The sequence below is a fragment of the Triturus cristatus genome, chromosome 10 (genome assembly GCF_964204655.1).
Source record: "Triturus cristatus chromosome 10, aTriCri1.1, whole genome shotgun sequence".
NCBI classification, from domain to species: Eukaryota; Metazoa; Chordata; class Amphibia; order Caudata; family Salamandridae; genus Triturus; species Triturus cristatus.
In genome coordinates, this window is record NC_140593.1 from 836,699,347 (window position 1) to 836,716,418 (window position 17,072).

Genomic DNA, 17,072 nt, shown 5'->3' on the forward strand with positions numbered 1-17,072 from the left:
GGCCTGCTGGGTCTTGATCCCCTCGAGGACGGACACAACCTGGGCCATGCCCGTGGTGTCCTGCCGGTATGAGACCAGGATGTTACGGACATGGGCAAATACCGGATCCCCAGCCAACTGGTCAGGCTCGCGCCCCCGCCGTCCTCCACTCCCACCACCCCTGCCCACTTGCGCCTGGCCTGCACTTGTGGGCACATGGGGTCTCCGGGACCCCTGAGGGGTGGCATTGGCGTTGTCGCCTGCCTCCTCCTGGGTGCCCGGGACACCGTGTCCCTCCTGGCGAGCCTGGCTGCATTGTGGTGTTGGGGCAGGGATCCTGGGTGTCTCCTGGGATGTGGCAGGAGTGGGGGTGGTGGTTGGCACGGTTGTACCTGACGCAGGTGCTGCAGGTGGTTGGACACCAGAGGGGCCAGGTCGGTCGGGGTCGTCCGCAGAGTGGTGAGAGTGGTCGCTGCCGGTGGGATCGGTCTCCTGCAGATCCGGGTCCTGTGAGTCTTCCCCCCCAGTGTTGGGGGGTGCAGCACGACGTTGACCTGTGTGTGAGAGAGACAATGTTAATTTTGGTCCATGCAACATCCATGTTTCATCCGTTTCAAACTTGGCACATTTCCTCTTGGAATTAGGATCTGTCTTGCATTCCACTCACAGTGCACTTGTGCATGGGTGTGTCCCTTGGGCACCAATTTGGCCCCTTTAACTATGTGTGGCACAGTCTTACTTGCTGCGTCACGTGTGACTGCAGTCAGCAGTGGAGTGTGCAGGTGTGGCGATCCATGCATTTGCGCCTTCCTTGTAGCACTGTACATGTGCACATGGAGTGGATCCACACACTTATATGATGCAGGTAGCTGTCCTTGTGCTCGTGTACAGGTTGTGACATGGCCCTGCGTTTTGCCATGATGAAGAGGGGGGGTTCTGGCACTGGCCACCCTTGTCTACATGCACGCAGTCCACCTGCTGACGAGCAGACATTCCCACACACCAAAGGACTGATTTGCTCTCCCTGTGTCTCCCTCCTTCTCTGTCCCCCTCTCCCTCCCTCTCTGTCCCCCTCTCCCTCCCTCTCTGTCCCCCTCTCCCTCCCTCTGTGTGTCAGCCTCCTCCCTCTGTCCGTCTCCCTCCCTCTCTGTCCCCCTCTCCCTCCCTCTCTGTCCCCCTCTCCCTCCCTCTGTGTGTCCCCCTCTGTCACCTCGGCCCAGCTTCCTGGGCACAGACTGTTAGCAGATCTTTGAATGGCCCTTTGCTTGTTGATGTGAGTTTGTTTCTGATCTCCAGGCACCCATTGGGTGTGGTGTCTGTGTCTGCGCTGCTGCTGTGGTGGTGTGTGCTGCTACTCTTTCACAATGTTGGCTGTTCATTAGCTGCCGTCATGTTTAAACCAGTGCCTTCACCCCCATGTTTTAATGCAAGGCGTCCGCCATTTGCTGGCAAGTCATTCCTGTGTTGGGACACACTGTTTGTCTGGCTGTGACCTAGGCCATATGGGCAGAGGGCATTGTTGTCTGCTTTGGAGTCGCACTATGTGATTTTTGGTGCCCAGCCTCCCGCCATCCGGGTTACCGTGTCATGTGTTGTTGTCTTCTGTGGCCTGTGACTTGACATTGTCCAGCTGGGTGCATGGGGCATGGTGGCAGCAGTGGCATGTGCCTGCTCATGGAGTGTGGTTGAGTCATGCGATGGCTTGTGGTGGTTGCGTGCCTGTTAGTAATTTTGGTTGTGGTTGCAGTTCCCCCCATGTGAGGTGCGTTGTTTGTGTACTCACCCGGGTCTCGGAGTCCTTCTAATCCTTCGACTGCCTCCACCGGCAGTATGGCCATCACCCTCTCCTCCCAGGGATGGTACTGTACGGGTCTGCGGGAGGGCCCTCCTCCGGTGGCGTTGGCCTGGTCGTGTTCCTCCTGCCTCTTGGCTCTGACCCTCCTCCGCAGATCGTACCACCTGTTCTGGCAATCCTGCTTGGTCCTCCTGGTGTCCGCAACGGCATTCACAGCATCGACGATGGTCTGCCACATGGCTGTTTTGGCTGCCAGGCTGGTGCTTCTGACCAATGTTCCAAAGATCTGTGGCTCGACTCTGAGGATTTGATCAACAAGGACCTCCAACTCTCGGTGACTGAACTTTGGATTCTTGGTAGTGGGCATGGTGAGGGGTGTGGGTGGGGATGGTGTGGGTGTGGGGTGTGTGTGGATGTTGGGGGGGGTGTGGATGGTTGTGTGTGTGTGTGAATGTGATGAGAGGGTGTTTGTGAGGGTGGTCGTGTGAAGGTGTGCAAGTGTAAGGTGTGGTGTAGCTTGTAGTCTGGTTCTGTGGTGTCTGGCAGCAGTGAGTCTGTTGCAAAGGCTCATGGTTTGTGTGTGTGGGCCCTGTTTATTGGTCCATGGGTGGGTGTGGCAGTGTTTGAAGTTTGGGTGGGTGTGTTATAAGGAGTGGTGTTGTATTGGGCCTCTGTTTGTTTTTGGCAGTTGCAGGTCAGTGATTGTGTTATTTTAGTGGTTGTTGGCCATGTTTAGTGGCTTTGTGCCTTTCGAATGGTGTATTCTTGTGTTGTTTTGTTTTGTCCTGGTTGTGTACGTGCGTTTTGAGCGTGTGTACGGTGTGTACAGGGGCCATTTGGTTGTACGATGATGTCCTTGTGTGTGGCTTTGTACGACTCGTACATGCGGTTGTGATGTTGGGGCATGGGGTGCGCTCCGTACTTAGGAGGTTGTGTTGGGGGTGCGCCAGGAACTACTGGGGTGTACATAGAAGGTGGTACGACACGTACAGGGGTGGGGGTGGGGCTCGAACGTACTGGTGTGTAGGTACACGGGGGCTATGACACGTACTGGGGTGGGGGTGGGGCTCGAAAGTACTGGGGTGTAGGTACACGGGGGGTACGACACGTACTGGGGTGGGGGTACGACTGGAATCTACTGGTGTGTAGGTACACAGGGGCTATGACACGTACTGGGGTGGGGGTACGACTGGAATGTACTGGGGTGTAGGTACACGGGGGGTATGACACGTACTGGGCTGGGGGTACGACTGGAATGTACTGGGGTGTACATTGACGGTGGTACGACACGTACTGGGGTGGGGGTACGACTGGAACGTACTGGGGTGTAGGTACACGGGGGGTATGACACGTACTGGGGTGGGGGTACGACTGGAATGTACTGGGGTGTAGGTACACGGGGGCTATGACACGTACTGGGGTGGGGGTGGGGCTCGAACGTACTGGGGTGTAGGTACACGGGGGGTACGACACGTACTGGGGTGGGGGTACGACTGGAACGTACTGGGGTGTAGGTACACGGGGGGGTATGACACGTACTGGGGTGGGGGTACGACTGGAATGTACTGGGGTGTACATTGACGGTGGTACGACACGTACTGGGGTGGGGGTACGACTGGAACGTACTGGGGTGTAGGTAGACGGGGCTATGACACGTACTGGGGTGGGGGTGGGGCTCGAACGTACTGGGGTGTAGGTACACGGGGGTACGACACGTACTGGGGTGGGGGTACGACTGGAACGTACTGGGGTGTAGGTACACGGGGGGTATGACACGTACTGGGCTGGGGGTACGACTGGAATGTACTGGGGTGTACATTGACGGTGGTACGACACGTACTGGGGTGGGGGTACGACTGGAACGTACTGGGGTGTAGGTACACGGGGGCTATGACACGTACTGGGGTGGGGGTACGACTGGAACGTACTGGTGTGTAGGTACACGGGGGCTATGACACGTACTGGGGTGGGGGTACGACTGGAATGTACTGGGGTGTAGGTACACGGGGGTATGACACGTACTGGGCTGGGGGTACGACTGGAATGTACTGGGGTGTACATTGACGGTGGTACGACACGTACTGGGGTGGGGGTACGACTGGAACGTACTGGGGTGTAGGTACACGGGGGGTATGACACGTACTGGGGTGGGGGTACGACTGGAATGTACTGGGGTGTAGGTACACGGGGGCTATGACACGTACTGGGGTGGGGGTGGGGCTCGAACGTACTGGGGTGTAGGTACACGGGGGGTACGACACGTACTGGGGTGGGGGTACGACTGGAACGTACTGGGGTGTAGGTACACGGGGGTATGACACGTACTGGGCTGGGGGTACGACTGGAATGTACTGGGGTGTACATTGACGGTGGTACGACACGTACTGGGGTGGGGGTACGACTGGAACATACTGGGGTGTAGGTAGACGGGGCTATGACACGTACTGGGGTGGGGGTGGGGCTCGAACGTACTGGGGTGTAGGTACACGGGGGGTACGACACGTACTGGGGTGGGGGTACGACTGGAACGTACTGGGGTGTAGGTACACGGGGGGTATGACACGTACTGGGCTGGGGGTACGACTGGAATGTACTGGGGTGTACATTGACGGTGGTACGACACGTACTGGGGTGGGGGTACGACTGGAACGTACTGGGGTGTAGGTACACGGGGGGTAGGACACGTACTGGGGTGGGGGTACGACTGGAACGTACTGGTGTGTAGGTACACGGGGGCTATGACACGTACTGGGGTGGGGGTACGACTGGAACGTACTGGTGTGTAGGTACACGGGGGCTATGACACGTACTGGGGTGGGGGTACGACTGGAATGTACTGGGGTGTAGGTACACGGGGGTATGACACGTACTGGGCTGGGGGTACGACTGGAATGTACTGGGGTGTACATTGACGGTGGTACGACACGTACTGGGGTGGGGGTACGACTGGAACGTACTGGGGTGTAGGTACACGGGGGGTATGACACGTACTGGGGTGGGGGTACGACTGGAATGTACTGGGGTGTAGGTACACGGGGGCTATGACACGTACTGGGGTGGGGGTGGGGCTCGAACGTACTGGGGTGTAGGTACACGGGGGGTACGACACGTACTGGGGTGGGGGTACGACTGGAACGTACTGGGGTGTAGGTACACGGGGGGTATGACACGTACTGGGCTGGGGGTACGACTGGAATGTACTGGGGTGTACATTGACGGTGGTACGACACGTACTGGGGTGGGGGTACGAGTGGAACGTACTGGGGTGTAGGTAGACGGGGCTATGACACGTACTGGGGTGGGGGTGGGGCTCGAACGTACTGGGGTGTAGGTACACGGGGGGTACGACACGTACTGGGGTGGGGGTACGTCTGGAACGTACTGGGGTGTACATTGACGGTGGTACGACACGTACTGGGGTGGGGGTACGTCTGGAACGTACTGGGGTGTAGGTAGACGGGGCTATGACACGTACTGGGGTGGGGGTACGACTGGAACGTACTGGTGTGTAGGTACACGGGGATATGACACGTACTGGGGTGGGGGTGGGGCTCGAACGTACTGGGGTGTAGGTTGACGGTGGTACGACACGTACTGGGGTGGGGGTACGACTGGAACGTACTGGGGTGTAGGTACACGGGGGGTATGACACGTACTGGGGTGGGGGTACGACTGGAATGTACTGGGGTGTACATTGACGGTGGTACGACACGTACTGGGGTGGGGGTACGACTGGAACGTACTGGGGTGTACCTAAACGGGTGGGGGTATACATATACGGGGGTACGTGTCGGACGTACGGGGGCTGGGGGGGGTGTTGGGCGCGTATGCGGGCACATGTCTCCATGGTTGCTATAGGTGTTCGGTGCGGACGGTGTTTTTTCCATACGGTTGTACGCTCGGACGCACGGGATGGATCGTGATTCCTCGGTCGGACTTGGATTTTCACGTTTGTAAGGTAAATCGTCCGAGGACGTGTCGGACACATTTTCCGACCCGAGGACGTGTGGGGAATGATTCCCAGTGCGGTTCGTATGGACTTTTTACCATGCGAATCGCGATTGCCAGTTCGTACGGCACTTGTACGATTCGTACGGTAAAAAGACCAGATACGAGTCGCACGGGGGAATTTTTTCCAGGATCGTGATCGGCACCCTGGTCTCTTATACACACGTTTATGACTTTATTGCAGGGTTATCATACATGGCACATTCTTGAGATCACTTTGATGTATGAAAGAACATCCTCTGAATCCCCGGCTCAGATCCGATCCCACACATAGCTACAGTAGAAGTCCCCACCTCACCCGCAGTAGGAGATGGCTATCGCATAGCAGGATATTCCGCCAATTCCCGGGGGTGTGTGTGACCGGTCGGGTCTCAGGGGGTGGGGGGCCTTGATCTACTGTAATCCCTTTGATGTGGGGCGTTTCCCTTACAGTAGGGGCAATAAACTGCATCCGCAGGGCTAGGTGATGGCCTGGGATCGGTTCGGACAATGGGGCGCAGAGGAAGGGGGTTATCAAAGAGATGCATGACCATGTATGGGATGTCGGTCAGGCGTGGGATGCGGTTCCATGGTAGGGTCGCGCAGAAGGAGAGGGTTTATGGCCCGTGTATGAGAGAGCGGGGGTGGCCGGCGCGTGGGGGATGCTTGCAGCGCCAGGGGGACGCGCTGGCGATCGGCAATGTGCGGGGAGAGAGAGTGGGGTGCCTAAAATGGCGGCCGTGCGTTCGCTGCGCGTGGCGCTGGGGAGAGGCAAGATGGCGCAGATAATGTTCAGTTACCAGCTAAATTTCCACAGTCCTCCCTTTTAACATATCTCGCCAGCTTGTTTAGTTCGGATCTATCTCCATAATACTACGAACTTCCACCTCATACAGAGCTTTCATTCGTTCCGCTTCAAAGTTCAAAGTCTTAGGGCAGATGCAGTTCGTAAGAAGCGAACATAAAGGTGGCAGACACTGAATCCCCAAGCAACATCCACATAGTATCACAATCGGTATTAGGATAAATGAAAACAGCCTCCATCCCCAACTTTTAATAGTGTCCCAAAACCAGCTCCCAAGTGACCATCCTTCTTGCTCCTGATGAACCTCTGCGGAAAGTCTGTGGAGGTGTTCAATTGCTTTGTAGACTGAGGGTGAGTTATCCGGTACGTAGGTACAACAGCTGGACCCAATGATGCGGCATGCTCCTCCACGATCAGCCAGAACCACATCTAGAACGAGGCGGTTCTGAAGAGCCACCAGGCGGACGGCCTGAAGCTCGGCGGTGTTGTTGGCGAGGGCGCCAGCCGTAATGTTCATTGCTGTTTCGACTGCCTGGGTTAAGTGGCGGATGGCACGGCTGTTTGCCATTGGACCCCAGAGGGGAACAAGTCCCTTTACTGCATCCAGGAACTGTGCTCCGGTGGAGTCGGCTTGTACCACAGACGAAGTACATATTTGGGGAGGTAACAAAGGAGGGTGGATCAACTGAGTCCAATGTTCGGGTGATGAGGCAGGAGCTGTGGCCCACCAGCTGCGTCCCCAGGCCTTCGAGGCACACAAGTCCAGTGATGTTGATGACGGATAGGGCCACTGTTAGTGTGGCGGCCGTCCGTTTCCGGAGGTAAGAGAAGGTGGGTCTGGCTGGGTTGTTGAACACCTGCATTTCAACTCGTTCTTAGGCAGGGATGTCCATGTGAAAGGAAGTATTTGACCTCAGAGGACAGAAGGGAGCAGAAGTTTTTCCAGTTTTGTTCAGCCAGAACCCATGGTAGAAGTGTGACACCGTTTTGCAGGAAGTGGCATTATCCTTGTAGCTTTCTTGCAGGAGGATTAGCCAAGCGAGGCAGGAGCCATGGACAGAAAAAGGTGAAGGGATGAAAGGGATAGAGTGTCCGGTGGCATGTGGTAGCAATCCACAGATCCAGCAATTAGTGGCATTGGCGGCAAGATTGTGTTGGTGGAGCAACTGTACAAAGGAGTTATTCCAGAACTCCTTACGCCTTTCTCGGAGTTGGGGTGAAAGTGAGATCAGATGGTGTTCTTTCATGGTGGTGAGTTGAACGGTGGTCAGCAATGTCCTATGAGCAGGTGCGCTCTCCTCTATGATCCAGAAGGTGACCACGAGGAGAAGGCAAAAGAGAAGGGTAATGAAAAGTGCAATAGTCTTCGAGCTGTGCATTTTGTCAGTCTTTGGATTTTTGTAGTGGATCTTCGGACGTCCGGTTGCTTCCATCATCTTCATGTCGGGTGCTTCCATCACCTTCAAGGGACTCGGTAGCGGGCAGAGCCACAGACTTTGTTTAGTTTCTCTCCTGGTGGCCTTTGAGGTGACTAGGCAACCGCTCTGAGATGTCAACTTAGTTTGTGGTCTGCTTTGCCGAACTTCCCTCCTTTCGTCGTAGGTTATACCCTTCCTTGGATGGCACAGTGGGATCGGGATATTTCATTAATTCAAGTGTCTCTGCATCCGGGCAACGGCTCAGGGATGGTCGGTCTTTGTCCAGAAGTTCCTCTTGGGCGGTGATGTTGTCCGTGGTCGTCAGGGTCGATGATACCTTCTTGCAGTGGTGTGCATGCAGCCAATTGCGCTTCCCCTCCACTCGAAGAGCTGTTCGGGTGGTGATCAGGACTTGCAGGGGGCCCGTCCACCGGGGCTCCAGACTCTTGGTGCGCTGGAAGTTACGCACTAAGACAAAGTCGCCGGGTTGGATGTCGTGCCCGGGGCCCCTGGAAACATCGGGAATGGCTTGCAGCACCTGCTGATGGATAACAGACAACGTTTTAGTCAGGTTATACAAATAGTCGGACATGAGGACGTCCGGGACGTCGTGGATGGATGTTGGCTTTGGTGCAGTCCAAAGGTTCATGGGCCGCCCGAAGACGACCTCGTAGGGGGTTAAGTGGTGTTTGGTGGGGGTGGAACGCATTGATAGCAATGCTAGCGGGAGAGCGTCTGGCCATTTCAGTCCTGTGGTGGCAACTATTTTTGCTATCTTAAGCTTCAATGTGGCATTATGTCGCTCAACCAAGCCTGCGGACTGGGGATGGAAGACCGCATGGAACTTCTGTTTTACACCCAGCCCCTTTAAGATGAGTTGGATAACCTCGGCTACAAAGTGGGGGCCGTTATCGCTCCACAAAATTCGACAAAGGCCGTAACGGGGGAAGAATTCTTTCAGTAGTACTTTCGCGGTAGTCATAGCGGTGTTGTCGCGGGTTGGGTAGGCTTCCACCCACTTGCTGAAGGCACACACAACGACAAGTACGTACTTCAAACCTTGGCACCTTTCTAACTGGATGTAGTCCATTTGTAGGACTTCAAAGGGGTGATTGGGAACCCCAAACCCTCCCCGGGGTACGGCAGTCCCTTTCCCAGGGTTGTGTTGGAGGCATACCAGGCATTGTTGGACCAGACGTTTGGCTGAGTCTGGGATTTTGTCGTTGTGCCAGACTTTGGAGATGAGTTCGATCATGGGGGCAGACCCTATGTGTGCGGGGGAGTGTGCCATGGTCAGCATGGGGATCAAGTATGAGTCAGGTAGCAACCATTTGTTCGAGTCTTTAGTTCGCCAGCAACCGTCATCGTCCTTCAATCCCACCCGTGCCCATTCAGTTAATTCGTGTGGTGAGCTGGCTAATTGGATGTCCCTAATCGTTTCCCTAGCATCCTTCCATTTCTCAGTTTGTGACCTGGTCACGTACATACGGGTCGTGGACCTATTCTCGGCTGTGGTTCGGGCAGTAATGTCAGCTAGTGCATTTCCCTGTCCTATAATGTCTGTCACCTTCTTGTGTGCCTGGCATTTGATCACAGCCAGCCGTGTGGGGAGGAGGACTGCTTCGGTCAGGGCAGAGACTAGATCTCCATGCAGGATGGGTGTGCCATGGGAAGTCAAGAATCCCCTCTCTTTCCATAAAAGCTCAAAGTGGTGAACTACCCCGAAGGCGTACTGACTGTCTGTGTAAATGTTTGCGGTTGTCCCTGCTGCCAGGATGCATGCTCGTGTGAGAGCGATTAGTTCCGCCGCCTGTGCGGATCGCTGTGTGATGCGGGCTGTCTCAACAACTGTTCGGGCTGTGGTGACTGCATAGGCAGCTGAGGTGGTGCCATCGGGGAGCCTGATACATGAGCCATCCACCCACAGTTCTCCGTCAGGGTCCGGGAAGGCAGTATCTCGGAGGTCAACCCTACTCTTGGTCTGTTCGTCGGTGAGGGTCACGCAGTCATGTATAGGGGACGCATTGGGGTCAGTGTCAGGGAGAGGTAGTAGAGTAGCTGGATTCAGAGTGGTGCATCGTTTCAATGTGATGTGGGGTGCAAGCAGAGTCAGTTCGTAACCAGTCAGTCGTGCGCTAGTCAGGTGTTGAGTCTTGGTCTGGTTCAGGAGGGTTTCAACCGCATGGTGTACCAATACAGTGAGGGGGTTCGAGAGCACGATCCCCTCCCTTTGCCGGATAGAGACAGCAGCGGCGGCTACTGCTCGAAGGCAGGCGGGCAAAGCTCTGGCTACAGGGTCAAGAGTGGCAGAGAAGTAGGCACAAGGGCGTTGTTTAGGACCTATGGACTGGGTTAGGACAGACAACGCGCATCCCTCCCTTTCGTGGGTGTAGAGGGAGAAAGGTTTAGTGTAGTCTGGGGTTCCTAGGACTGGTGCTGAGCAGAGGGCATCTCGTAGTTCTTTGAAGGAGGATTGGCATTCGGGTGTCCAGGGGAGAGGGAAGGGGGCATCTTTAGCCAACAGGGAAAGCAGGGGTTTTACAATAAGACTGAAGTTTGGCAACCACTGTCGACAGAAGGAGGTGAGGCCTACTAGAGACCGCACTTGCTTCTGAGTTTTGGGAACAGGGGTTTCTAGGATGGTCTGAATTCGGTCAGGTGTAAGTTTCCTCCGGTCCTTGGATAGGAGGTGGCCTAGGTATGTCACTTGGGGTTGGCAGAACTGTAACTTCTTCCTGGAGACCTTGTGACCGTTTTTCGCGAGGAAGTGGAGGAGGTGAATGGTGGCTGTGACGGCAAGTGGAGTGGTGTCGGCCGCCAAAAGAATGTCATCGACGTACTGTATTAACACCACTCCATCGGGTAATTGGACTGCATCTAGTTGTCTCTTGAGGGCTTGGCTATAAATGCTGGGACTCTCAGTGTAGCCTTGGGGTGCCCTACAGAATCTGTACGAACGGGCCTTTAAAGTGAAGCCGAATAGGTAGCGGCTGTCTGGGTGGATGGGGATGGAAAAGAATGCGTTCTTGAGATCAATAACGGTAAAGGTGGTGGCAGTGGACGGAATCAGGATGAGGATGGTGGTGATGTCTGAGACCACGGGGTACTGAGGTATGACTACTTTGTTAACTTCTCGTAAGTCAACAATAAAGCGGTATGCTTTCTCATCTCCCTCGCCTTGCTTTTTTACAATGGGTAGGATAGGGCTGTTGCAAACATTACTGACTACTTCTTCTACCACTCCTGCATCGACTAGGGACTCGATGATTTCCACCAATGCCTTCTCGCCTTCGGGCGATATCCGATACTGTGGAAGCTTTGGGAGCACTGCGTCCGGTCGGACGGTTATGTGTACTGGGTCGATCACCATGCGTCCTACATCTGAGTCGGTTTTAGCCCATAGATGTGAGGGTAACGTGTCGAGTAGGGACAGGTCAGCATCGGTTATAGAGAGCATGCGTCGTGTGCGACAAGGTCTGAACAGATCTGGGTTATCGTGCAGGATGACTCGAACTCCGTCTGGGGAACATCTGATGGTAGCTCGGAAATGTTTTAGCAAATCGAGTCCCATAATAGCATCGGGGGTGTTGGAGGAGAGCAGAAAGGTCGTGTCAGTGGTGTTATCGTCAAAGGAGATTGGTGCTGACAAAGGGTTAGTGGAGGGCGTTCCATCGAAGCCTATTGAGGTTACATGTGAGCCAGACAAGGGTGCCCTAGGAATCAGTCGTTTAGATAACGCACTACGTGTCGCCCCAGTATCTACCAGAAATGGAGACTTTGTGCCCAAGACCTTAGCAGTGACGTAAGGACCTTGCTGGTCAACACGGAGTTCGACTGGATCCCTCCCTTGCCCCTGGCGGTCCTATGCAAAGTCATGGGTGCTTTCGTAGTCGGACTGCTGGCACTGGGTCTGTCGGGGGCGATCAAAAGTGTTTGGTCTGCCTGGCCTGTCGTTGATGGCGTCGTTCGTGTATCCTCGTCCCTGTCCTCTATTTCTGGGGTCATATGCTGTGTCTCTGGGGTCCTTATTTTTGTTCAATTCCAGAAGGACCGGGCACTGGGATTTCCAGTGTCCGAACCCTCTACAGAACGCACATTGGTTCCCATCCAAGTCTCTCCGTCCGTTGTAGGGTGCAGGTGTATGGTCTCTAGGGGGTAGCTTTCTAGGGGCGATTGGTTGGTAATTCCCTTTTGGGGGTTCCCTTCCTATGGTCACCCCTAGCAACTGTGCTATCATTACCCTCTCCTTCAGTTCTTTTTTCTTCCTCTCTGACGCCCTATCGTTCTCATTCTTTTGGTTTTCGTAGTATTGGGCCATCTGGAGGATTGCTGCGGGTTTGGAGGCTGCCCAACTACTCTCACTGGTCTGTAGTTTCTGGGAGACTTCTTGTGACAGACCCTTCACATAATTCTGGACAAAGAGGTGATGTCCGGTTGCGGTGGTCATGTCCTGGCCACTATAATCGGAAAACACAGTCTCGAACCGAGAGAAGTATTCAGACACATCCTCCTGGGGTTTCTGGCGACAAGCCGTCACTATCGACCAGTCTACCTTTCTCTCTGGGATTAGAGTCTTTAACTTCTGTACAATCTTGTCTGGGAGCTCCAATATGGCTTTCGGGGGTTTCTGTCCCGGTTCTCGCTGTTTATCTATGGTATCGAGTTGTACCCAGGTATATCCGAATGGCTCAGCGTGGTCAACTTTCCGGATTTGCTTCCACACATCAGCCAGCAGAAAGAACAAGTCGATATCTGCTAAAGTCATTATTGTTGAGCCTAAGGCGGTACCTAGTTCGGTGTAGAAGGCAGTCGGGTTCTTTCTTAAGTCGGGTAGAGTTTTTCTAAAGGTCAAAATATCTTGTCGGTCCCATGGCTGGTAGACCCAATTATATACAACCCTTCCCTTCGCATCTTGGTGGTTGATGTCGTCATGTGTTCCCTGACCTCGTGGGGGGACCCAGTAGGGGGCGGCCTCTTTGATGGGCATCATGGTATCAGTCCTTCCTTCCTGGGGCTTAGTCGCTATGGGAGTTTCTGCTTTGGTTGTCTGTCTGTGTTCTTTAAGGTGTCGATAGACCTCGAGTGTACGAGTGAAGAGGTTCGTCACATCGCCCTCTCCTTCTTCCCCAATGTCTACCTTCCTATATAGGGCCGCTAAGCCTTCGGGACCTTTATCGTGGTACCTATCCTCATATGTATTCAGGGCGTGATAACAAAGTCGTACGACAAAGTGTCGTCTGCGGTTGTCGGCATACGAGTTATACACGTCTGTTATATACTCCTCACTTTCCTTTCGCTCCACCAGTGTCCCTACTATCTTGTCGATTCCTGCTCGTTCACCCTTCGTTAGTCGATTCATTCTGGTGGAATCTTTCTTTCTCATCTCAGGGTCATCCAACGTTATTGCCGACGTTGTGTTCAGTACAAGAGGCTCGGCCGGCGTGGAGGCCGTGAGGACCGAGGCCCCTGTACTGCTTTCGCTCGTGTTTGGGGGTTGTGGGTGTTGTACTACCGATTGGGAGGGTGCGTATGGAGGGGGCAGGTAAATGATCGGGGGACCTAATAGTAATTCGTCATTCGTTCGTTGCTTAGAGGACAACTCAGGGTAGAGCATAGAGGGGGTCCTAACAGGGTACTGGCCTGATGTTTCGGGCTCCTGTCTTAGTTTAGCTTCCCTTCTCTCCTTTATTTCTTCTTCTAACTTTTTAGCGGCAAGGTGAGCTGCCTTTCGCAATTCCTTTTCTGCCTTTACTTCTTCCCTCTTTTTTCGTTGTGTTGCTTCTTTGCGCCACATGCCGATACTGTCAAGCATAGTAGGCGTCGTCTTATTGCTACGCAGAGCTATTTCTAGCATTTCTATCTTATGGTCGTCGAAGGATCCCATCAGTGGCCACTGACTCTCGGGGTCCTTCTTGGTATATTTATGCCATAGCTTGCTATAAGCTACGGCGACTAGTCCATATTTAGTGAACATGTCCTTATTAGGGGTGCCCTCCAGTGGAGCCGGATGGTTCACCTCTAATAAGCGGTCCGGGCAGAACCAACTACCAATCAGTGGGGAGAAGATAGGCATGACGGGTTTCAACGGGGACAAAAGTCAGCACTACCTATCTTTTCACTGCTTGCAAAGACTGGACAGAATATCTCTATTCCTCGTTATTTGTAAGCAGAGAATACCTCCAAAGAACCAATATCGAACAGCTAGTGTTCGGACAATCAATCAATCAATGGGGAGATAAAGATAGGCACGACGGGTTACAATGGGGACAAAAGTCTGCGTTACCTACCCTTCACTATTTGCAAAGACTAGACAGAATATTTCTATTCTACGTTATTTGCAAACAGAGAATATCTCAAAGAGCACTATTCTTCAAAACAATCAATGTTCGGACAATCAATCAGTGGGGAGATAAAGATAGGCACGACGGGTTACAACGGGGACAAAAGTCTGCGTTACCCACCCTTCACTATCTGCAAAGGGAGAGAGAGAGAGTATTTCTACTCCTCCCCGTTTGTAGACAGCGAATATCTCAAAGAGAACAATCAATAAGCAATACTAGTATTTCAATCAATCAATCAATCATTTCGCAAATTTGTCGTGTTTCACGACCTTACCCGGACCGCGTGGACAGTTTCTCGTCTTCCGCCTCCAGCGCCCGATCGTCCTCTACTCTCCGTATTTGCCGCGGCACTCCTGATGGTTCCCAGTCAGGACCGTAGATCACTCGAGAGAGGTCTGCTCGGAACCAGTGAAGTTCGGATGATCGGCTGCCAGACGAGGGTCTATCGGGCAGGAGCTCTCCCGATCGTTGCAGTCGTTCACTCTGTGGTCGGGACCTCTCCCACTGGATCCACGTGTCGCTGATGGGCCCCACGCTTGGGACGCCAATTGTTAAATGGTAGCGGCAGTTTCAGTCGATAACCTTTCAAGTATTGCCCGGCGGTAATCGCCTCTTATACCATTCGATGTTAAACCAATAAAGAGGCAGGCGCCGGAGACTGGAAGGCAGGAAACAAAGTTTTATTCCGTCGGAGCAGAACACATCAGATCAGACAGCAAGGTATCGTCACGAGGTGCTCTAACTGCATCTCTGAGACCTGGTCTCTTATACACACGTTTATGACTTTATTGCAGGGTTATCATACATGGCACATTCTTGAGATCACTTTGATGTATGAAAGAACATCCTCTGAATCCCCGGCTCAGATCCGATCCCACACATAGCTACAGTAGAAGTCCCCACCTCACCCGCAGTAGGAGATGGCTATCGCATAGCAGGATATTCCGCCAATTCCCGGGGGTGTGTGTGACCGGTCGGGTCTCAGGGGGTGGGGGGCCTTGATCTACTGTAATCCCTTTGATGTGGGGCGTTTCCCTTACAGTAGGGGCAATAAACTGCATCCGCAGGGCTAGGTGATGGCCTGGGATCGGTTCGGACAATGGGGCGCAGAGGAAGGGGGTTATCAAAGAGATGCATGACCATGTATGGGATGTCGGTCAGGCGTGGGATGCGGTTCCATGGTAGGGTCGCGCAGAAGGAGAGGGTTTATGGCCCGTGTATGAGAGAGCGGGGGTGGCCAGCGCGTGGGGGATGCTTGCAGCGCCAGGGGGACGCGCTGGCGATCGGCAATGTGCGGGGAGAGAGAGTGGGGTGCCTAAAATGGCGGCCGTGCGTTCGCTGCGCGTGGCGCTGGGGAGAGGCAAGATGGCGCAGATAATGTTCAGTTACAAGCTAAATTTCCACAGAGGGCTGCATGGCAACAATGAAGGAGTCCCCTGATGATTATGTACACTCACTCTTTAGAGGTCGCAGACAGAGTTGAAATTAAAAGCTCTCAATATGAGATAGATGGAACTTGAGGAGATAAGACGTTTTAGGAGTACTGGTGACTTTGAGGGATACCAAGGGACTCAAAGCTATTTAACTATACAAGTAGGAGGGATGTTTTTTAGGGGCCGATTTATATTTTGCAGTCAGGGCATTACAGAAATTTACTCCGCCACCTTGACTGCACATCCACCCATCAAATCAAGAAATGGCCGTCAAACTGGCAGTCATTTCTTAAAGCACTGCTAGGAACCGCGGTCACGGCAGTTTGGTGCAGGGTTCTGTCAACAAGACGAAGACATGCACTAAAATGTATTCCCAAAGCATGATTTGATTTTTTTAAAACAAAAAAGGAAATGCTCCCCACGCCATGGGAGTCATCTCCCATTGCGTGGCGGGCGTTCTTTGTTTTTTAATGCCCCTTACGCCCAGGATTTGCCTGGCATTGACAGGCAGTAAAAAAACTGTTATATGTCTGCCTATCATAATTAGGTGGACAGACATAAAACAAATTCTCCAATGAATGGCCCTTAATCTGACGGTCCGTAGGAGCAATTTGGCCATGGCAGAAACATAGTAGTCTCCTCTGTGGTTAAACTATCATCCACCCGCTTTTTAAATCTGGCAGGCTGACCATTATGGTGGTGGTGAGCACTCTCCATCGCAACTGAGTATGCCTACCGCCAACATTTAAATCGGACCCATAGTCCATTATGGTGGAACCTGATGATGGGTGGTAATAGACAGGCAGCAATGACAGGAGTCAGTAACTATGTTAGTATGGAGAAAAGCAGTCTACGATGGCGTTTATTTTAGGGATAATTATGAGCCCACACTACTACGCTGTTTGGAAGTCGTGGATAGATTTGAATTGAGTAACTTTCAATGTAGGAAAGGAATGTGGTTTTTGGGTATAGCAAGTTTTAGGGTTACTGGTGATTAGTATGACAATAGGGGATTTATTGTCATTTAGTGATATAGATATTGTGGGAGTTACATATTCTAACATGGCAGAACCCTAAGGCGTGCCATTGTACAAAGGTAGTTTTCATGATATTCTGACTAATTAGAGATAAGGCTTGGCCTTTAAAAGCGATCATTGTGACAAAATGGCTGTTATGCTGCCGGACTGAATAGCGGGTACTGCAACTACACTATTTTCTTCACATGTAAATGTTTGGGGCCCTCCATATAATTGAGGTGATTGGTTGATTAGCATATATTGAGGGTGGCCGATGCCCTATTTAAGTGTAAATACA